This window comes from Ranitomeya variabilis, chromosome 2, assembly GCF_051348905.1.
Source record: "Ranitomeya variabilis isolate aRanVar5 chromosome 2, aRanVar5.hap1, whole genome shotgun sequence".
Lineage (NCBI taxonomy): Eukaryota > Metazoa > Chordata > Amphibia > Anura > Dendrobatidae > Ranitomeya > Ranitomeya variabilis.
In genome coordinates this window covers 882,600,825-882,624,288 of record NC_135233.1, presented here as the reverse complement: position 1 = coordinate 882,624,288, position 23,464 = coordinate 882,600,825, and positions in this window count along the sequence as shown.

The following is a 23,464-nucleotide window of genomic DNA, read 5'->3' as shown; positions in this document are numbered from 1 at the left end:
AATCCCACCATAACATCCTTAAGGGCTTCAGAAAGACCCTTTCTGAAAACTGCCGCCAGGGCACACTCATTCCACTGAGTAAGCACAGACCACTTTCTAAACTTCTGACAATATACCTCCGCTTCATCCTGACCCTGACACAAAGCCAGCAAGATTTTCTCTGCCTGATCCACTGAATCTGGTTCATCATAAAGCAACCCAAGCACCAGAAAAAACGCATCTACATTACGCAATGTAGGATCTCCTGGCGCAAGGGAAAATGCCCAGTCTTGAGGGTCGCCACTGTTGTGAAATTGGATTTTGGGCTCCCCCGGTGGCCACTGGTGGAATTGAACTTGTGTGCATCATCCCCTCTGTTCACCTGTTCCCATCAGGATGTGGGAGTCGCTATTTAACCTTGCTCCTCTGTCACTTCCATGCCGGTCAACATTGTAATCAGAAGCCTTTCTGTGCATGTTCCTGCTACCAGACAACTTCCAGCTAAGTCGGACTTTTGTCCTTGTTTGTTTTTTGCATTTTGTTCCAGTTCACAGCTGCAGTTTCGTTTCTGTGTCTGGAAAGCTCTTGTGATCTGAAATTGCCACTCTGATGTTATGAGTTAATACTAGAGTCTTAAAGTAATTTCAGGATGGTGTATTGATAGGGTTTTCAGCTGACCATGAAAGTACCCTTTCTGTCTTCCTGCTATCTAGTAAGCGGACCTCGATTTTGCTAAACCTATTTTCATACTACGTTTGTCATTTTCATCTTAAATCACCGCCAATATATGTGGGGGCCTCTGTCTGCCTTTCGGGGAAATTTCTCTAGAGGTGAGCCAGGACTATATTTTCCTCTGCCAGGATTAGTTAGTCCTCCGGCCGGCGCTGGGCGTCTAGGGATAAAACGCAGGCTACGCTACCCGGCTACTGTTAGTTGTGCGGCAGGTTTAGTTCATGGTCAGTTTAAGTTTCCATCCTTCCAAGAGCTAGTTCCTATGTATGCTGGGCTATGTTCTCTTGCCATTGAGAACCATAACAGTTTGACCGGCCCACAAAGGGTTAAATTAATTGGCAGAGAAAGGAGAGAAAAAAGAAGTCTGCTGAAAAATTTTTTTTTTTTTTTTTTCCTTCAGTTCTGAGTGTGCTTTCAATTGAATCACTTGCAAGTCTGCCTATATTGCAGCCTTCCTCTCTCTCTCTCCTTCTAATCCTGGAATGGCTCTGTGTTCACCTGTTTAAAAATGGATATTCAGAGTTTAGCTGCAGGTTTGAATAATCTCACCACGAAAGTTCAAAATTTACAAGATTTTGTTGTTCATGTTCCTATATCTGAACCTAGAATTCCTTTGCCTGAATTTTTCTCGGGGAATAGATCTTGCTTTCAAAATTTCAAAAATAATTGCAAGTTGTTTTTGTCCCTGAAATCTCGCTCTGCTGGAGATCCTGCTCAGCAGGTCAGGATTGTGATTTCCTTGCTCCGGGGCGACCCTCAAGATTGGGCTTTTGCATTGGCTCCAGGGGATCCTGCGTTGCTCAATGTGGATGCGTTTTTTCTGGCCTTGGGGTTGCTTTATGAGGAACCTCATTTAGAGCTTCAGGCGGAAAAAGCCTTGATGTCCCTATCTCAGGGGCAAGATGAAGTTGAAATATACTGCCAAAAATTCCGTAAATGGTCTGTGCTTACTCAGTGGAATGAGTGCGCCCTGGCGGCGAATTTCAGAGAGGGTCTCTCTGATGCCGTTAAGGATGTTATGGTGGGGTTCCCTGTGCCTGCGGGTCTGAATGAGTCCATGACAATGGCTATCCAGATCGATAGACGTCTGTGGGAGCGCAAACCTGTGCACCATTTGGCGGTGTCTACTGAGAAGACGCCAGAGAATATGCAATGTGATAGAATTCTGTCCAGAAGCGAACGGCAGAATTTTAGACGAAAAAATGGGTTGTGCTTTTATTGTGGTGATTCAACTCATGTTATATCAGCATGCTCTAAGCGTACTAAGAAGCTTGATAAGTCAGTTTCAATTGGCACTTTTCAGTCTAAGTTTATTCTATCTGTGACCCTGATTTGTTCTTTATCATCTATTACCGCGGATGCCTATGTCGACTCTGGCGCCGCTTTGAGTCTTATGGATTGGTCCTTTGCCAAACGCTGTGGGTATGATTTAGAGCCTCTTGAAACTCCTATACCTCTGAAGGGGATTGACTCCACCCCATTGGCTAGTAATAAACCACAATACTGGACACAAGTAACTATGCGAATTAATCCGGATCATCAGGAGATTATTCGCTTTCTTGTGCTGTATAATCTACATGATGTGTTGGTGCTTGGATTGCCATGGCTGCAATCTCATAACCCAGTCCTCGACTGGAACGCTATGTCTGTGTTAAGCTGGGGATGTAAGGGGATGCATGGGGACGTACCTTTGGTTTCCATTTCGTCATCTATTCCCTCTGAGATTCCTGAATTCTTGTCTGACTATCGTGACGTTTTTGAAGAACCTAAGCTTGGTTCATTACCTCCGCACCGGGAGTGCGATTGTGCCATAGATTTGATTCCGGGTAGTAAATACCCTAAGGGTCGTTTATTTAATCTGTCTGTGCCTGAACATGCTGCTATGCGAGAATATATAAAGGAGTCCTTGGAAAAGGGACATATTCGTCCTTCGTCATCTCCCTTAGGAGCCGGTTTTTTCTTTGTGTCTAAGAAAGATGGCTCTTTGAGGCCGTGTATTGATTATCGGCTTTTGAATAAAATCACGGTAAAATATCAATATCCGTTGCCACTGCTGACTGATTTGTTTGCTCGCATAAAGGGGGCCAAGTGGTTCTCTAAGATAGATCTCCGTGGGGCGTATAATTTGGTGCGAATTAAGCAGGGGGATGAGTGGAAAACCGCATTTAATACGCCCGAGGGCCACTTTGAGTATTTGGTGATGCCTTTTGGCCTTTCAAATGCCCCTTCAGTCTTTCAGTCCTTTATGCATGACATTTTCCGTGATTATTTGGATAAATTTATGATCGTGTATCTGGATGATATTCTGATTTTTTCGGTTGACTGGGACTCTCATGTCCAGCAGGTCAGGAGGGTTTTTCAGGTTTTGCGGTCTAATTCCTTGTGTGTGAAGGGTGCTGATGTTGCTGATTGGTCCCCTGCTGCTGTGGAGGCCTTTCGGGAGCTTAAGCGCCGCTTTTCTTCCGCCCCTGTGTTGCGTCAGCCTGATGTTGCTCTTCCTTTTCAGGTTGAGGTCGACGCTTCTGAAATCGGAGCTGGGGCGGTTTTGTCGCAAAGAAGTTCCGACTGCTCCGTGATGAAACCTTGTGCTTTTTTTTCTCGTAAATTTTCGCCCGCCGAGCGGAATTATGATATTGGGAATCGAGAGCTTTTGGCCATGAAGTGGGCTTTTGAGGAGTGGCGTCATTGGCTTGAGGGGGCTAGACATCAGGTGGTGGTATTGACCGACCACAAAAATTTAATTTATCTTGAGTCCGCCAGACGCCTGAATCCTAGACAGGCGCGCTGGTCGTTGTTTTTCTCTCGGTTTAATTTTGTGGTGTCATACCTACCGGGTTCTAAGAATGTTAAGGCGGATGCCCTTTCTAGGAGTTTTGAGCCTGACTCCCCTGGTAATTCTGAACCTACAGGTATCCTTAAGGATGGAGTGATATTGTCTGCCGTTTCTCCAGACCTGCGGCGGGCCTTGCAGGATTTTCAGGCGGATAGACCTGATCGTTGCCCACCTGGTAGACTGTTTGTTCCTGATGATTGGACCAGTAAAGTCATTTCTGAGGTTCATTCTTCTGCGTTGGCAGGTCATCCTGGAATCTTTGGTACCAGGGATTTGGTGGCAAGGTCCTTCTGGTGGCCTTCCCTGTCACGAGATGTACGAGGCTTTGTGCAGTCTTGTGACGTTTGTGCTCGGGCCAAGCCTTGTTGTTCTCGGGCTAGTGGATTGTTGTTGCCCTTGCCTATCCCGAAGAGGCCTTGGACGCACATCTCGATGGATTTTATTTCGGATCTTCCTGTTTCTCAGAAGATGTCTGTCATCTGGGTGGTGTGTGACCGTTTCTCTAAGATGGTCCATTTGGTTCCCCTGCCTAAGTTGCCTTCTTCTTCCGAGTTGGTTCCTCTGTTTTTTCAAAATGTGGTTCGTTTGCATGGTATTCCGGAGAATATCGTTTCTGACAGAGGAACCCAATTCGTATCTAGATTTTGGCGGGCATTCTGTGCTAGGATGGGCATAGATTTGTCTTTCTCGTCTGCTTTCCATCCTCAGACTAATGGCCAGACCGAGCGGACGAATCAGACTTTGGAGACATATTTGAGGTGTTTTGTGTCTGCAGATCAGGATGATTGGGTTGCTTTTTTGCCTTTAGCGGAGTTTGCCCTCAATAATCGGGCCAGCTCTGCCACCTTGGTGTCTCCTTTTTTCTGTAATTCGGGGTTTCATCCTCGATTTTCCTCCGGTCAGGTGGAATCTTCGGATTGTCCTGGAGTGGATGCTGTGGTGGACTGGTTGCATCGGATTTGGGGGCAGGTGGTGGACAATTTGAAGTTGTCCCAGGAGAAGACTCAGCTTTTTGCCAACCGCCGGCGTCGGGTTGGTCCTCGGCTTTGTGTCGGGGACTTGGTGTGGTTGTCTTCTCGTTTTGTCCCTATGAGGGTTTCTTCTCCTAAGTTTAAGCCTCGGTTCATCGGCCCGTACAAGATATTGGAGATTCTTAACCCTGTGTCCTTCCGTTTGGACCTCCCTGCATCTTTTTCTATTCATAATGTTTTTCATCGGTCATTGTTGCGCAGGTATGAGGTACCGGTTGTGCCTTCCGTTGAGCCTCCTGCTCCGGTGTTGGTTGAGGGCGAGTTGGAGTACGTTGTGGAAAAAATCTTGGACTCCCGTGTTTCCAGACGGAAACTCCAGTATCTGGTCAAATGGAAGGGATACGGTCAGGAGGATAATTCTTGGGTGACTGCCTCTGATGTTCATGCCTTCGATCTGGTCCGTGCCTTTCATAGGGCTCATCCTGATCGCCCTGGTGGTTCTGGTGAGGGTTCGGTGCCCCCTCCTTGAGGGGGGGGTACTGTTGTGAAATTGGATTTTGGGCTCCCCCGGTGGCCACTGGTGGAATTGAACTTGTGTGCATCATCCCCTCTGTTCACCTGTTCCCATCAGGATGTGGGAGTCGCTATTTAACCTTGCTCCTCTGTCACTTCCATGCCGGTCAACATTGTAATCAGAAGCCTTTCTGTGCATGTTCCTGCTACCAGACAACTTCCAGCTAAGTCGGACTTTTGTCCTTGTTTGTTTTTTGCATTTTGTTCCAGTTCACAGCTGCAGTTTCGTTTCTGTGTCTGGAAAGCTCTTGTGATCTGAAATTGCCACTCTGATGTTATGAGTTAATACTAGAGTCTTAAAGTAATTTCAGGATGGTGTATTGATAGGGTTTTCAGCTGACCATGAAAGTACCCTTTCTGTCTTCCTGCTATCTAGTAAGCGGACCTCGATTTTGCTAAACCTATTTTCATACTACGTTTGTCATTTTCATCTTAAATCACCGCCAATATATGTGGGGGCCTCTGTCTGCCTTTCGGGGAAATTTCTCTAGAGGTGAGCCAGGACTATATTTTCCTCTGCCAGGATTAGTTAGTCCTCCGGCCGGCGCTGGGCGTCTAGGGATAAAACGCAGGCTACGCTACCCGGCTACTGTTAGTTGTGCGGCAGGTTTAGTTCATGGTCAGTTTAAGTTTCCATCCTTCCAAGAGCTAGTTCCTATGTATGCTGGGCTATGTTCTCTTGCCATTGAGAACCATAACACGCCACGTAGCAAAGAAATAATGATTTTTACTTGCTGAATGGGGTCACCAGAGGAGCGGGGTTTCAAAGCAAAAAACAGTCTACAATTATTTTTGAAATTCAGGAACTTAGATCTATCCCCAGAAAACAAATCAGGAATTGGAATTCTGGGTTCTAACATCGGGTTCTGAACTACATAATCTTGAATGCCTTGTACCCTTGCAGTGAGTTGATCCACACAAGAGGACAGACCTTGAATGTCCATATCTACACCTGTATCCTGAACCACCCAGAGATTTAGGGGAAAAGAAAAACAAAACACGCTGCAGAGGAAAAAAAAAAATAGTCTCAGAACTTCTCTTATCCCTCTATTGAGATGCATTAACACTTTACGGGCCAGCTGTACTGTTATGATGACCTGGTGGTTAGGAGCACTAGGAATGACCAGATGAGCAAACTAGTAATACAGGACAAGCTCTGGGAAGTGGGAGCTCTGCTGACCGCAACCCCTAATCCTATCACAAACAACTAGAAATAGCCGTGGAGCGTACCTGACTCTGCCTAGACGCCTCTTCACAGCCTAAGAGCTAACTACCCCTAAAGATAGAAAATAAAGCCTAACTTGCCTCAGAGAAATTCCCCAAAGAAATAAGCAGCCCCCCACAAATATTGACTGTGAGTTAAGATGGAAGTCACAAACACAGGAATGAAATAGGTTTCAGCAAAGGAGGCCAGACTTGACTAAACAGACTGAGGATAGAAAAGGTATCTTTGCGGTCAGCATAAAAAACTACCAAAAAACCACGCAGAGTGTGCAAAAGAGACCCCCGCACCGACTCACGGCGTGGAGGTGCCACTCTGCATCCCAGAGCTTCCAGCTAGCCGGACAAAATCATGATAGCAAGCTGGACAAGAAAAACAGTGGTAAACAAATAAGCTAGCAGGGACTTAGCTTTTGCTGGAGTAGACAGGTCATCTGAAAGATCCAAGAGAGAACTGAACCAGTACTAGAACATTGACAGCTGGCATCAAGTAACGATCTAAGTGGAGTTAAATAGAGCAGCAGCCTAGAACTAAACGAGGTCAGCTGAGGAAGGAACCTCAGAGCCAGCAGCTCCATTCACAGCCACCAGAGGGAATCCATGGACAGAACTCACCGAAGCACCATTCATAACCACCGGAGGGAGTTCGAGAACAGAATTCACAACAGGTTACAGTCTGTCTGGAGCTTCTAGCTGCTTCCAAAGCGATCTGCCTCTCCAGCAATGCCATCTCCTGAGCTCTGTGAATGGCCTCCCTCTTATTGTCTATGGTGGCCTCTTCTCCCAGCAATGCCAACTCCTCCTCGTACCACACAACCCACTGACTTTTTTGGGTGTTTACCTCCGGCTGCCGTCTTTCCTCCGTTTGTTGTGGGGATCCTTCCTCAGCGTAATCTTGCAGGCAAACTCCTTCCAAAGCCTCAATTAGCTGCTCCATGGAGAGTCCCTTGTAGCTGACTTTTAATTCACGGGCCTTTGTCTGTAGGTTCATCACAGTCCAGTTCCTGTATCCTGAGGTTCTGGTTCCATTTGTTGCTGGGCCGCTGATCTCCATTCCCTCTGCTCTGATCCCGCTGCTTGCCACCAGTTTGTGACGGGGTGTACGGCAGAGCAAGAAGGGACAACAGGCCAAGGGATGATTTAACAGATTTATTATCAAGAACGCTGGAACAACACATGCAGGTAGATCTACAGAGTCCACAATTAGTCCAACGGAACAGATTCGGGGCACCTCCCGATAATCCTTGTGCCAGCTAACAAAGCAATAGTCCACACGAGTCCAAGGGATCCCAAAACAATCCAATGAATGACGAGATATGTCCTCAGCTCAAGTCTCGCCCCGTTCGCTTCCGCAGTCACAGACGGACGTGGGGTCTTGCCTCGGCTAAGAACCCCCACTCCTTCTCCTTCAAGGGTCAACTCACATCTGATCTCAAAAATAAGAATGGATTGTCTGAGCTCCTGGGATCAGCCCAGGAAGGGGGTAGGGGTCACACCTTCTATTCAATGGTTGGGTCCACCAGAAGATTCTAGACTGGTAGGCTCCGCTTAGTCTATCAAGTATGTGCATTTGACTAGCCACCTGCTGTGAGGAAGAATGGCTATTCCTTCACTACTGGTGTTGACAAAGCTTAATTACATTATAGCTTAGGGCTGCAAGTATTGGGGGAAGGAGACAGGTTAAGTTACATACATCCCATGGCATTGCAAAGTGTACAGTAAATACAACCAAAGAGAAGTCGCACCGCATCATGACATATTATACAAAATACAGGACAGGGAAAAAAGTACATATCATGACACACAGTACTCCCCAGGGCTGGACTGGGACTAAAATTCAGCCCTTGTATTTGAAGTCACACAGGCCCACTTGTCACATGGTGACTGTATAATATCTTTGTGCACTTGTAGGTTACAAGAAGTGAGGGGAATGTAACACGACTATATAACATATAATTACAGCTGTATCCAGCATTACAGCTCAGTCCCCATAGAATGTAATACAGTACAGCCCCCATAGAATGTAATGCAGCACAGCCCCCATAGAATGTAATACAGCCAGCCCCCATAGAATGTAATACAGCACAGCCCCCATAGAATGTAATACAGCCAGCCCCCATAGAATGTAATACAGCCAGCCCCCATAGAATGTAATGCAGCACAGCCCCCATAGAATGTAAAACAGCCAGCCCCCATAGAATGTAATGCAGCCAGCCCCCATAGAATGTAATGCAGCACAGCCCCCATAGAATGTAATACAGCCAGCCCCCATAGAATGTAATACAGCACAGCCCCCATAGAATGCAATACAGCCAGCCCCCATAGAATGTAATACAGCACAGCCCCCATAGAATGCAATACAGCACAGCCCCCATAGAATGTAATACAGCCAGCCCCCATAGAATGTAATGCAGCCAGCCCCCATAGAATGTAATACAGCACAGCCCCCATAGAATGTAATGCAGCACAGCCCCCATAGAATGTAATGCAGCACAGCCCCCATAGAATGTAATGCAGCACAGCCCCCATAGAATGTAATGCAGCACAGCCCCCATAGAATGTAATGCAGCACAGCCCCCATAGAATATAATACAGCACAGCCTCCATAGAATGTAATGCAGCACAGTCCCCATAGAATGTAATGCAGCACAGCCCCCATAGAATGTAATGCAGCACAGCCCCCATAGAATGTAATGCAGCACAGCCCCCATAGAATGTAATGCAGCACAGCCCCCATAGAATGTAATACAGCCAGCCCCCATAGAATGTAATACAGCCAGCCCCCATAGAATGTAATACAGCACAGCTCCCATAGAATGTAATGCAGCACAGCCCCCATAGAATGTAATGCAGCCCCCCCCCAATAGCCCCACAATCCAGTTATCACTCATTGATATATTATAATAATAATAAAAAAAAAACACTCTACTCACCTCTCCTCGTGCCCCGCGCTGCTCCTGGCTCTGGTCTCAGCAGCTGCAGTCTGCCCGCCTGGTCACACAGCAGGTGCGCGATGATATGACGTCATCGCGCACCCGCAGTGTCAGCGGCAGGCATATTGGGGAATGATGGGAGAGGGGGCGTCAGCGGACACTCTCTCCTCCATCATTGCATTCAACTGTATGGGCGTCTATGACACCGGTATAGTTGAATGCGGGGCCGGGAGTGTGCAGACAGCGCACACTCGAGCGGCCCACGACTGCCACCGGCCCTTCTGGCATTTGCCAGAACTGCCCGATGGCCAGTCCGGCCCTGGTACTCCCTCAGGCTGAGGTACAGAGTACACGCAGCAGCTTTTTGACACAGTACTCCAACAGGCAGGGTTGCAGAGTACATACAGCAGCTTTTGGCACAGTACTCCCACAGGCGGGGTTGCAGAGTACACACAGGGGCATTTGGCACAGTACTCCCACAGATATGGGTGTAGAGTCAGTACAGCATCTGAAAGGCACAGTACTCCCACAGGTAGGGTTTCAGAGAACACACAGCGGCTTTTTGGCACAGTTCTCCCCCTGAGACCAGGGCTGCCACGAGGAATTTCGGGGCCCCATACTGGCAAAATTTTTGGGGCCCCCTTGAGACTCCACCCAGGCTCCATTCCAGCCTCGCCTCCATCCCTTGAACTGTCCACAGTCAAAAGATTTTTTAAGCCGCCACATGACAAAGTAGACTCTTTTGGTCGGGCATTACTCTACTCTATCATATTAATAATTTGCTAAAATATATGCCACTCAAAGGCACAGGTTTTCATGTTGGTGCTATTAAAAATCATGCACAATTTTACACCTCCGTATGAGTGGTTGATTTTGAGGCATTAATATTTTTTAACCTCGGGGAGCTTTTTTCGGTTTTGCGTTTTCGTTTTTTTGCTCTCCTCCTTCCCAGAGTCATAACTTTTTGGCTTATTTTTTGTGGGACGAGTTGTACTTTTGAACGACCTCATTGGTTTTACCATGTCATGTACTAGAAAACGGGAAAAAAAGTGCAATCCCACACTTGTTTTTTGTTTGGCTTTTTTGCTAGGTTCACTAAATGCTAAAACTGACCTGCCATTTTGATTCTCCAGGTCATTACGAGTTCATAGACACCAAACATTTCTAGGTTCTCTTTTATCTAAGTGATAAAAAAAAATTCCTAACTTTGCAACAACAACAAAAATTGTGCAATTTTCCGAGACCCGTAGCGTCTCCATTTTTTGGGATCTCGGGTTGGGTGAGGCTTATTTTTTTGCGTGCCAAGCTGGTGTTTTTAATGATACCACTTTTGTGCAGATAAGTTCTTTTGATCGCCCATTATTGCACTTTAATGCAATGTCGCGGTGACTAAAAAAACGTAATTCTGGTGTTTGGAATTTTTTTATCGCTACGCCGTTTAGCGATCAGGTTAATTCTTTTTTTTTTTATTGATAGATCGGGCGATTCTGAACGTGGTGATACCAAATATGTGTAGGCTTGATTTTTTTTATTGTTTTATTTTGAATGGGGTGAAAGGGATGATTTGAAATTTTATATTTTTTTATTTTTTTCATATTTTTAAAAACATTTTTTTTACTTTTGCCATGCTTCAATAGCCTCCATGGGAGGTTAGAAGCTGGCATAGCTTGATCGGCTCTGCTACATAGGAGTGACGAAGATCGGTGAAACGCGCGTTGAGGCGACAGGCTGGGGCCCGGTATCCACATTCTACTTTAGGTAATATGTTATACTAAACAGCTTCAATTGCATTTACTAGTGTTGTTTCTAGGTTCAAACCTTGGTTGTATTTTTACTATGGCACTATGGCACTTTGTATCTAGAGTTTTATGCTAGGCTAATTAATGCCTCTACATATCCACGCTATTTAGCACTGTCTCCTCACGTTTCCAGGTTCAAACCCTTATTGCATTTTGCACAATGGCACTTTGAACTGGGAGCTTTACGCTGGCTGTGCCAGGTTAATATAGGTTTTTTTGTACATTCATGGTGCTTAGTATGCACCATGCACAGCACTTTAAGATAATTTTGGTTAATTCTACCTAGATATATATTTTCTATCCGACTGTGTTGTTGCTATTAATTTTTGTTATATGTGATTAGCCAGGCTCCGTATCCTGTACAATTAGCCCTACCCTGCTTCTATTTTCATGTAATTTTCTCTCATTGGGTTCTTTTCTATAATTTGAAATCCCCCTTTTTTTTTTGTTGTTGTTGTTCTATATGTTGTTTGAGTGATCTATTTATATAAGAAATCATTTGGTGGAATTAGATGTTCTAATTACATAGGAGTGATGCATAGATCGCTCCTATGTAGTAGAATTACAGCATTGCTATAAGCGCCGATGCCGACCACAGGATGGCGCTCACAGCAATCCGGCATCAACAACCATAGAGGTCTGCAGGAGACCTCTGGTTGTTATGCCAATGCACCGATGCCCCCCGTTCACGTGACGGAGGTCACCGGTGTGCGCATTTCCGGCCATATGGCCAGAAGCGCTTGTTACATGCCGCTGTCAGCGTTTGACAGCCGCAATTAACTAGTTAATAGCAGCGGGTGGATCACAATTCCACCCGCCGCTATTGCGGGCACATGTCATCTGTACAAAACAGCTGACATGTCCCGGCTTTGATGCGGGCTCACCGCCGCAGCCCACATCAAAGCAGGGGATCTGACCTCGGACGTACTATCCCGTCTGATGGCAGAAAGGGGTTAAGCAGTTGCCCACTTTTGTGCATTAAGTAAATATATAAAATATTAGAATGCTACATTATATCAATAATATGAATAGCATCCAACTGCTGTTTTTTTAGGGTTAAATGTTCGTAGACTAAGGTGGACTCTCTAAATAAAATGTAACCTTTATTGATAACCTATATTAAAATTAATAACCACCTTACTAATTTGCAGCCTCATCTACCCTGTCTTTCTGTGTCAGAGTTTGGTACTAATATTATTAGTAACAACGGTGGTTATTCATTTTAATATAGGTTATCAATAAAGGTAATATTTTATTAAGAGTCCAAGTTTAGTCAGTGATTCCTTTAATTTTAGTGGGCTCCTTATTGGAGTCTTAAGGTTCTCATTCAGTGAATTGTGCAACCGTTAATGGCAGGTTTTTTGTCGGCCATTCTTAGCACAAAGAAGTGGTTGGAGGAGGCGAGAAATGTTTCTCGGACAGGGATGTAGGATCCTACCCATTATCATTGAACGTGGCGTTTTAAAAACTGACGTCCGTTTATAAGGATTAAATAAGTGCATGGTGGGAGGTCCAAGGATTGCAAAATTATCTACAACATAAGATAGTCCCAAGGGGATTAAGGATCCCCATAGTTCCTGGTCGCACACTGAGGTCACCAACACTACTGGCAAAGTGGGAGAAGGAAGCCACAGAGAGTTCTCTGGGATTTATATCTATGCTATTAGAGGAGGAACGATTCTGAATCAGGGTAAGAAAAGTCTAACTTACTTAATTGAACAAATAAAAAGATTCTCTTCTGACTCAGAATTTGAAAAGAAAGAAAAAAGTCCTACAATTGAATATTTCAAAATTTACATCTTTTATTAAAGGATGGAAACATCATCAGTTCCTGAGGGATGTAGCAGACTTTAAAGAGAATAGGGCCTATGACCCCCGAACCTTATAAGTGGAAGAGGGGCTGATATATCATCATACCTCTGATAGTGAAAGGACTCAGTCTAGCATAGGGAGAGGAAATAGGATACGGGGACGAATTAGGGGAAGAAGGAATATTGAGAGAGGCAGGGGGAGATCCGAGTATCACACTAGGTTAAGGGATAATCAGACATGCCCAGGGCCAAATTTGAGTTCTGGGGGTATGCGGCGCCCCAGTGTCCTGGTCGTCGCAGTAATGTCATTATCCTTTCAGGGGAGAAGTGATGTCATGTCTGAAGGCAATGAATGACAACCACATTCAGGTACCACACACATACAACATGTTCACACTCCAGACCAGAAGGGGGAGCTCTAAGCCTGTTTAGGGTGAACTCCCCTATTTAACATCCTGATCTGGAGGGAAAAAGGGGTTCAGAGTTCAGTTCCTGTCTGGCAGGGAGAAGGAGAGGAGCTCTGCTGGCATGAAGTGCTGCAACTCCTGGGAAAAGACACAAAAAGGTGATCATACTGCAGAGAGTGTGCAGGAAAGCAGAGCACAGGAGAGGAATACCAGAGGGAGATCAGCCAGGAACAAGCTGCTCCTTTCTGAGGCGGAGAAGCCGGTAGCCAGAAACACCGAGGGAGTAACTGTCTCCAAGCCTTGCTCCAGAGACCGGCAGGACAGTCAATTCCAAGTTGGCTGCCCGACCTTAATACCTAAGAAGACACAGTGGCAACTTGCGGGGGCCGGGGCGTCTCTAGGGTCCCTATAAAAAGCCTCAGGCCATAAGTTATACGGGTTTGTCCTATCCATACCATCTGGGGGACAGAGAGGAAGAAATAACATCTAGAACATCTACAAGAGTTGTGAGGACCTTACAGAGAAGCTCAGCAGGGAGGTACTACAACACACAGGCGCTAGTAGGAAGGCTACTGATTTCCACCTGGATAAGGGGACTCTGGATTTGCCTTCAGACCGGCCGGACTCTGCCTGCCCTGTCATCTGGCGCTCCGGGCTGAGGATACCATCTGAAGTCTTCAGTAAACAAGGTAAAAGACTGCAAACCTGTCTCCTCGTTCTTTACTGCACCTTGCTCATATATAAACTCTTTTACTGGACACCCCTGAGGGCCACGGACCGGGTCAGCCACTGTGACATCCCCCGAACCGTAGGACCCGGTGCCGAGTATCCCATTGCCCTACTCTGGTAGCGATCCAGGTACCCCTCGGCTTCTTCATCTTTGCCCTTTTTTAACGCAGGGACCGCCCTTAATACCGAATTCACAGTCCAAAGAAGGGAGGCAATAAATAATAAATCGTCTAATGATAAAGTAAAAGAAATGGGGCCAGTATGGTCAAGAAACGAGAGTAATAGAGAAAGTGGGGCGATTCCAAAAGTTTGTCAGGGACCAGGAAGCTACCCCTAAATCTAAAGTTAACCAATATTTGGGGGCATCTAAGGGGGATCCTAATGGACTTTCTACGACTAGAGATTCTAGACATGATGACCTGAGGGTTATTAATTTATCGATAAGAGGTTTGCCAGATAGTGAACTGAGTTTATGATCTAAAGGACTATCTTTTGTCCCTACAGTGAATATTGTTCATTACTTCGAATGGTCTAAAGCTGTGGCCCTTTTCACTTGGAAGTTGAGATGAACTAAGTTCATGAAAAATAATGGGCAAGAAAAGTGTATGGATTTAAGGATCTCTCAGGATGCGTTGCTTGACCTGAGACTCCTAGAGGATTTGTGGTGTGAGGAACAAGGAGGTGTGGGGGATGGTCCTTTCACTAGATTAAAAGCTAAGTACCAAAACCCCACCTGTGACTGCCTTCTAAGGCTTCTTTCACATTTAAGTCGGTACGGGGTCGTCGCCCGGCCCGACGTACCGACGGACGTTGTGAATTTTTTGCATGACGTGGGCAGCGGACGCAGTTTTTCGACGCATCCGCTGCCCATTCTGCAGTTCGGGGAGGAGGGGGCGGAGTTTTGGCCGCGCATGTGCGGTCAAAAATGTTTAACGCGACGTACAAAAAACGTTACATTGAACTTTTTTTGTGACGACGGTCTGCCAAAACACTATGGATCCGTCACACGACGGACGCGACGTGTGGCAATCCGTCGCGATCCGTCGCTAATACAAGTTTATGGGCAAAAAACGCATCCTGCGAGCACATTTGCAGGATCTATTTTTTGCCCAAAACGACGGATTGCAAAAAACAGAAGTGTGAAAGAGGCCTTATACTGAATTTGGGAGCTAATAGGAGAGCAGTATAATTTGACTGAGCCACTATAGGAATACAGTTATATGAAAAAGTTTGGGCACCCCTATTATTCTTAAGTTTAATGTTTTATAAAATTGTTTTTTTTGCAACAGCTATTTCAGTTTCATATATCTAATAACTGTTGGACACAGTAATGTTTCTACCTTGAAATGAGGTTTATTGTACTAACAGAAAAAGTGCAATCTGCATTCAAACTAAATTTGACAGGTTCATAAATATGGGCACCCTTATCATTTTCTTGGATATGATTTTTGCTGCACAAATAACATAATATAATACAAGTATAAATCAATATGTAACTTGTTAGTGTGCACAGTCAATTGTAAATAATAATATTAGTATTCAGCTCTGACCCACAAAGACAGAGTGGATAAGGCGGGAAATTAGTACGGTGGTTATTAATTTTCATATAGGTTATCAATAAAAGTTATATTTTATTTAGAGAGTACACCTTAGTCAGTGATTCCTTTATATTTAGTTGGCTCCTTATTGGAGTCTTAAGGTCCTCATTCAATGAATTGTTTAAATGTACTTTCGCCATAATCTCATATAATGCTCAATTGTTAAAGGGATTTCATATGTATAATAATATCTCACTAACATTTGGTATCGGTATGTTTAATTTCTGGGTTGAGCTGCAACAGTGCTGCAATATCAGGCCCAAACAAATGTGTCAATGTGTCTAATAAAACAAAGTGCTAGCGACTGTTCTTTTGATTGATGAGTTCCTAGCAGTTGGACCTGTATTGATCAAATATTGATCCTAGGACTACGCCATCAATCGTCAACAATCACCATAGAACAGAACCCTTGAAAACAGAAGAAGGGAAATATGTTTCTGCCTAGAATAAAAAGTCTATGAAATGTTCTGATGTATTTTTGTGATATGTTTCTTAAAATCACTTTTGTTCCTGAGTTGTGCTCCACGATTTCCTACAGCAGCAGTTAATGGATTCCAAGAAGAGCGGATGTACTGCAGCTCATCAAGACTTGTCCACTTGGTCCCTGATACATTTCACGTAATGAGAAACATGCTACTTTTGTCTCAATTAATAGAACAATAAATTGCAAAACATTTCCAGTCCATTTAGCCCAGTTGGAAAAGTTTTAGCAGATCACGGTGGATGCTGACTCTTGTTTGATTTGCACAAACCACCAGAATATTCACATGTTGTCTTGTTGCAGGGACATTCAGTCAAATGACATCGCTATAAGGTTATGTGACCCACGACTGGAGTAGCATTTGTGGTGACACTCACAGAAGCGTGCACCACTGAAAAGACGAACCAAATTCATTGTGGCATGCTCCTCTTAATGAATTCTGAGCATCCTACTCCACAATGCACCTTCATTAAGACTGACGTGTAAAACACAAGTCTTGATGAACCAGGCTCATAAACTTTGCAGCAATTTTTCATGGTTTTCAGTATTTTTGCAGTCGTTAAATTGTAATCTTTGTTGTTTACATTCAGAGAATAAAGATCCATCTTGATTATGTGACAATCACAGAACTGAAGTGCAGGACTTCTTAGGCTGACCATACACATTATATGTAAATCAGCAGAATTCGACAACCATCTGATGTGCATAGCATAAGGGCCTACTAACTTTCCCTTGACAGAAGATATAAAAATCAGTCAATTAGATTTGAACTGTTGAAAGTTTTTGTTTTTGGGGGATGAGCCACCACCAGATCAGTGTCTTACTCCCCTCTAGCTTATAATACGGACATCCATGCACACATTCCTGAGCTGAGCATCAGTTTACATCGATACTTTGGGAGGAATAACTGCTTAGCTACCAGCGAACTTACGTTTATTACTTTCCTTACAGTTATACTACAGTTGTCACTGACCTCTTGTAACAAGTTGTGAACTTATGTGTTTAGGCTCAAATAGTTTTTACAGCCTGGGTGATTAACAGATATGTTTGCACATACAATAACATAGCCAATATTTGCATTGGTTATGCATGTGAATGTTAACCAATATAGATGAGTTTTAAGTTATTTGTCACTGGTTTACCGCTACAGAGAGGGGCCAGAAGACCGCAGCATCTGATTTCATGTATTCCTGCACTTCCCCTTCATATTAAATGGTGCAGGTTTCTGTTAGGGGTTAAATGGTTCAGCTAAGAGCAGGGGTAGGGAACCTCAGGCCCCAGGGCGATTTACGGCCCTTAATGACCTTTTATCAGGGAACCTTCTCTGAGCAGATTCTCAGGGACCGCATTCTTGGGCAGGGAGCTGTATTTTGATTGCCACCAGCTCATTAATTTCTTCTTTCTCTGTTAGCACACACACACAGTGTTCACTACTGAATACTGAAGGGCATGCAATGAAAGATTACATCCTGAAACCAGTGCCAGAGTCAGGATGTACTTTGTGGATGGAGTTTGTACGGCCCCCGAAGGATGGTATAAATATCCAAATGGCCCTTGGCAGAAAAAAGATTCCCCACCACTGGCTTAGGGTACCGTCTCACAGTGGCACTTTTGTCGCTACGACGGTACGATCCGTGACGTTCCAGCGATATCCATACGATATCGCTGTGTCTGACACGCAGCAGCGATCAGGGACCCCGCTGAGAATCGTACGTCGTAGCAGATCGTTTGGAACTTTATTTCGTCGCTGGATTTCCCGCTGTCATCGCTGGATCGGTGTGTGTGACACCGATCCAGCGATGCGTTCGCTTGTAACCAGGGTAAACATGGGGTTACTAAGCGCAGGGCCGCGCTTAGTAACCCGATGTTTACCCTGGTTACCATCGTAAATGTAAAAAAAAAAAAAACGTACATATTCACATTCCGGTGTCCGTCAGGTCCCTAGCCGTCTGCTTCCCGCACTGACTGACTGCCGGCCGGAAAGTAAAAGCAGAGCACAGCGGTGACGTCAGCGACCACACAACGACTTACCAACGATCACGGCCAGGTCGTATCGCTGGTCGTGATCGTTGGTAAATCGTTTTGTGTAACGGTACCCTTAGAGTCTCTGAAGTCTCCTGGCTTGGATGATCTCAGCTGTGCAGTATTGGCCACTCCCGACTGCTATATATACAGGCAATCTGGATTCCTGTTATGGACCTGGTGGTTAGGTGCACCAGGAATGACCTGATAGTTAAACACGGAATCAGGACGACCTCTGGGGAAGTGGGAACTCTGCTGACCGCAAACCCTACTCCTATCAACACAACTAGAAACAGCCGTGGAGCGTGCCTGACTCTGCCTAGACGCCTCTTCACAGCCTAAGAGCTAACTACCCCTAAAGAAAGGAAACAAAGCCTTACTTGCCTCAGAGAAATTTCCCCAAAGGTAAAAGCAGCCCCCCTGTTGTGAATTTGGATTCTGGGCTCCCCCGGTGGCCGCTTGTGGAATTGGACTTGTCATCCTCTTTCCTGTTTCACCTGGTTCCATCAGTAGTGGGTGTCGCTATTTAAGCTCATTTCTCTGGTGGTTTCTTGCCGGTCAACAATGTTATCTGATGCCTCTCAGTGCTTGTTCCTGCTTCTGACAACTACTAGATAAGTTGGACTTTTGTCCATGTTTCGTTTTGCCTATTTGTTCCAGTTCACAGCTGAAGTTTTGTTACTGTGTCTGGAAAGCTCTCGTTGATCAGGGATTGCTACTCTGGCGTTATGAGTTAATGCCAGAGTTTAAGGTAATCTCTGGATGGTGTTTTGTTAGTGTTTTTTTGCTGACCATGAAAGTATACTATCTGTCTTCTGCTATCTAGTAAGCGGACCTCAAATTTGCTAAGACTATTTTCCTGCTGCGTTTGTTGTTTCATCTGAACTCACCGTCATTATATGTGGGGGGCTACTGTCTTCTTTGGAATATTTCTCTAGAGGTGAGCCAGGTCTTATATTTCCCTCTGCTAGCTATTTAGGTCTTAGGCCAGAGCTGGGCATCTAGCGATAAATAGGAAATGCTACCTGGCTATTTCTAGTTGCGCGGCAGGCTTAGTTCATGGTCAGTATAGTTCCATCTTCCGAGAGCTTGTCCCTCTATAGGCTTGCTATGATCTCTGCCTGCAGAGATCATGACAGTTTGACCGGCCTATAAAGTGTTAAAGACCCAGGTTGAGAAAGGAGAGTTATAAGAAGTCTGCTGGAATTTTTTTTTTTTTTTTTTTTTTTTTCCAGTTTGCCTTGCTGCAGTCTTTTTTCTCTCTCTCCTCCTAATCTCTGTATGGCTCTGTGTGCACCTGACAATAATGGATCTTCAGAGTGTAACTGCGGGTTTGAATAATCTCATCACGAAAGTACAAAATTTACAAGATTTTGTGGTACATGCTCCAGTATCTGAGCCGAGAATTCCTTTGCCGGAGTTCTTCACAGGGAATAGAGCTAGCTTCCAGAATTTCCGAAATAATTGTAAGCTTTATTTGTCCCTGAAGTCTCGTTCAGCTGGAGACCCTGCTCAGCAGGTTAGGATTGTGATTTCCTTGCTCAGGGGTGACCCTCAAGATTGGGCCTTCTCATTGCCAGCAGGGGATCCTGCATTGCGCGATGTGGATGCGTTTTTTCTGGCCTTGGGCTTGCTTTATGAGGAACCTCATTTGGAACTTCAGGCAGAAAAAACTTTGATGGCACTATCTCAGGGGCAAGACGAAGCTGAGGTTTACTGCCAAAAATTCCGTAAATGGTCTGTGCTTACTCAGTGGAATGAGTGCGCCTTGGCGGCAACTTTCAGAGAAGGTCTCTCTGATGCCGTTAAGGATGTTATGGTGGGGTTCCCTGTGCCTGCAGGTCTGAATGAGTCCATGACAATGGCTATTCAGATTGATAGGCGTCTGCGGGAGCGCAAACCGGTGCACCATCTGGCGGTGTCTATGGAAAAGACGCCAGAAAGTATGCAGTGTGATAGAATTCTGTCCAGGAGCGAGCGACAGAATTTTAGACGGAAGAATGGATTGTGCTTCTATTGTGGGGATTCTACTCATGTTATATCAGCATGCTCTAGGCGTACAAAGAAGCTTGATAAGTCTGTTTCCATTGGCACCATTCAGTCTAAGTTTATTTTGTCTGTAACCCTGATTTGCTCTTTGTCATCCATTGCCACGGACGCCTATGTTGACTCTGGCGCCGCTCTGAGTCTTATGGATTGGTCCTTTGCCAATCGTTGTGGTTTTGATTTAGAGCCTTTGGAGACTCTTATTCCTCTGAAGGGGATTGACTCCACCCCATTGGCTAATAATAAACCACAATACTGGACACAAGTAACCATGCGTATCAATCCGGATCACCAGGAGATTATTCGTTTCCTGGTGCTGTATAATTTACATGACGATTTGGTACTGGGATTGCCATGGTTGCAGTCTCACAATCCAGTCTTGGACTGGAGAGCAATGTCTGTGTTGAGCTGGGGATGTAAGGGTATTCATGGGGACTTACCTTTGGTTTCTATTTCGTCGTCCATTCCCTCTGAAGTCCCTGAGTTCCTCTCTGATTATCAAGACGTCTTTGACGAACCCAAGCTTGGGTCGTTACCTCCGCACCGTGAGTGCGATTGTGCCATAGATTTGATACCGGGTTGCAAATATCCAAAGGGTCGTTTGTTTAATCTGTCTGTGCCGGAACATGCTGCTATGCGGGAATATATAAAGGAGTCTTTGGAAAAGGGACATATTCGTCCATCTTCTTCTCCCTTGGGAGCTGGGTTTTTCTTTGTCTCAAAAAAGGACGGCTCTTTGAGACCATGTATTGATTATCGGCTTCTGAATAAGATCACTGTTAAGTATCAATATCCGTTGCCATTGCTTACTGATTTGTTTGCTCGTATAGAGGGTGCTAAGTGGTTCTCTAAAATTGATCTTCGTGGGGCGTATAATTTGGTGCGGATCAGGCAGGGGGATGAGTGGAAGACCGCATTTAATACGCCCGAGGGCCACTTTGAGTATTTGGTCATGCCTTTTGGTCTTTCTAATGCCCCTTCAGTTTTCCAGTCTTTTATGCATGATATTTTCCGCGATTTTTTGGATAAATTTATGATAATATATCTGGATGATATTCTGATTTTTTCTGATGACTGGGACTCTCATGTCCAGCAGGTCAGGAGAGTTTTTCAGGTTCTGCGGTCTAATTCTTTATGTGTGAAGGGGTCTAAGTGCGTTTTTGGGGTCCAGAAAATTTCCTTTTTGGGGTATATTTTTTCTCCCTCTTCCATTGAGATGGATCCCGTCAAGGTGCAAGCTATTTGTGACTGGACTCAGCCCTCCTCTCTTAAGGGTCTTCAGAGATTTTTGGGCTTTGCCAACTTTTACCGCCGATTTATTGCTGGTTTTTCGGATGTCGTTAAACCACTGACTGATTTGACCAGACATGGCGCTGATGTTGCTAATTGGTCCCCTCATGCTGTAGAGGCCTTTCAGGAGCTTAAGCACCGTTTTGCCTCTGCCCCTGTGTTACGTCAGCCTGATGTGAATCTGCCTTTTCAGGTTGAGGTTGACGCTTCGGAGATCGGAGCTGGGGCAGTGTTGTCGCAGAAAGGTTCCGACTGCTCCGTCATTAGGCCTTGTGCCTTCTTTTCTCGCAAATTTTCGCCCGCAGAGCGGAATTATGATGTTGGGAATAGGGAGCTTTTGGCCATGAAGTGGGCGTTTGAGGAGTGGCGCCATTGGCTGGAGGGGGCTAAGCATCAGGTGGTGGTATTGACTGACCACAAAAATTTGATTTATCTTGAGACTGCCAGGCGCCTGAATCCTAGACAGGCGCGCTGGTCTTTATTTTTTTCTCGCTTTAATTTTGTGGTGTCATACCTACCGGGTTCTAAGAATGTTAAGGCTGATGCCCTTTCTAGGAGTTTTGACCCGGACTCTCCTGGTAATGCTGAACCCACAGGTATCCTTAGGGAGGGAGTAATTTTGTCGGCCGTTTCTCCTGATCTGCGGCGGTCCTTGCAAGAGTTTCAGGCGGATAGACCGGATCGTTGTCCGCCTGATAGACTGTTTGTTCCGGATGATTGGACCAGTAGAGTCATCTCTGAGGTACATTCTTCGGCATTGGCAGGTCATCCCGGAATTTTTGGTACCAGGGATTTGGTGGCAAGATCCTTCTGGTGGCCTTCCCTGTCACGAGATGTGCGAGTCTTTGTGCAGTCATGTGACATTTGTGCTCGGGCCAAGTCTTGTAGTTCTCGGGCTAGCGGACTGCTGTTGCCCTTGCCTATTCCTAAGAGGCCTTGGACACACATCTCGATGGATTTTATTTCAGATCTGCCTGTTTCCCAGAAGATGTCTGTCATCTGGGTGGTCTGTGACCGTTTCTCTAAAATGGTCCATTTGGTTCCTCTGCCCAAGTTGCCTTCTTCTTCTGAGTTGGTTCCTCTGTTTTTTCAGAATGTTGTCCGATTGCACGGTATTCCTGAGAATATTGTTTCTGACAGAGGTACCCAATTTGTGTCTAGATTTTGGCGGGCATTCTGTGCTAGGATGGGCATAGATTTGTCTTTTTCATCTGCTTTTCACCCTCAGACTAATGGCCAGACCGAGCGGACTAATCAGACCCTGGAGACATATCTGAGGTGTTTTGTCTCTGCTGACCGGGATGATTGGGTTGCTTTTTTGCCATTGGCAGAGTTCGCCCTCAATAATCGGGCCAGCTCTTCCACCTTGGTGTCCCCGTTTTTCTGTAATTCGGGGTTTCACCCTCGATTTTCCTCCGGTCAGGTGGAATCCTCGGATTGTCCTGGAGTGGATGCGGTGGTGGAGAGATTGCATCACATCTGGGGGCAGGTTATGGACAATTTGAAGTTGTCCCAGGAGAAGACTCAGCGTTTTGCCAACCGTCATCGTCGTGTTGGTTCTCGGCTTTGTGTTGGAGATTTGGTGTGGTTGTCTTCTCGTTTTGTCCCTATGAGGGTCTCTTCTCCTAAGTTTAAACCTCGTTTCATCGGCCCTTATAGAATATTGGAGATTCTTAATCCTGTTTCTTTCCGTTTGGACCTCCCTGCGTCCTTTTCCATTCATAACGTTTTTCATCGGTCGTTATTGCGCAGGTATGAGGTACCTGTTGTACCTTCAGTTGAGCCTCCTGCTCCGGTGTTGGTTGAGGGTGAGTTGGAGTACGTTGTGGAGAAGATTTTGGACTCTCGTGTTTCCAGACGGAGACTCCAGTATCTGGTCAACTGGAAGGGTTACGGCCAGGAGGATAATTCTTGGGTCAATGCATCTGATGTTCATGCTTCTGATCTTGTTCGTGCCTTCCATAGGGCTCATCCTGGTCGCCCTGGTGGATCTGGTGAGGGTTCGGTGCCCCCTCCTTGAGGGGGGGGTACTGTTGTGA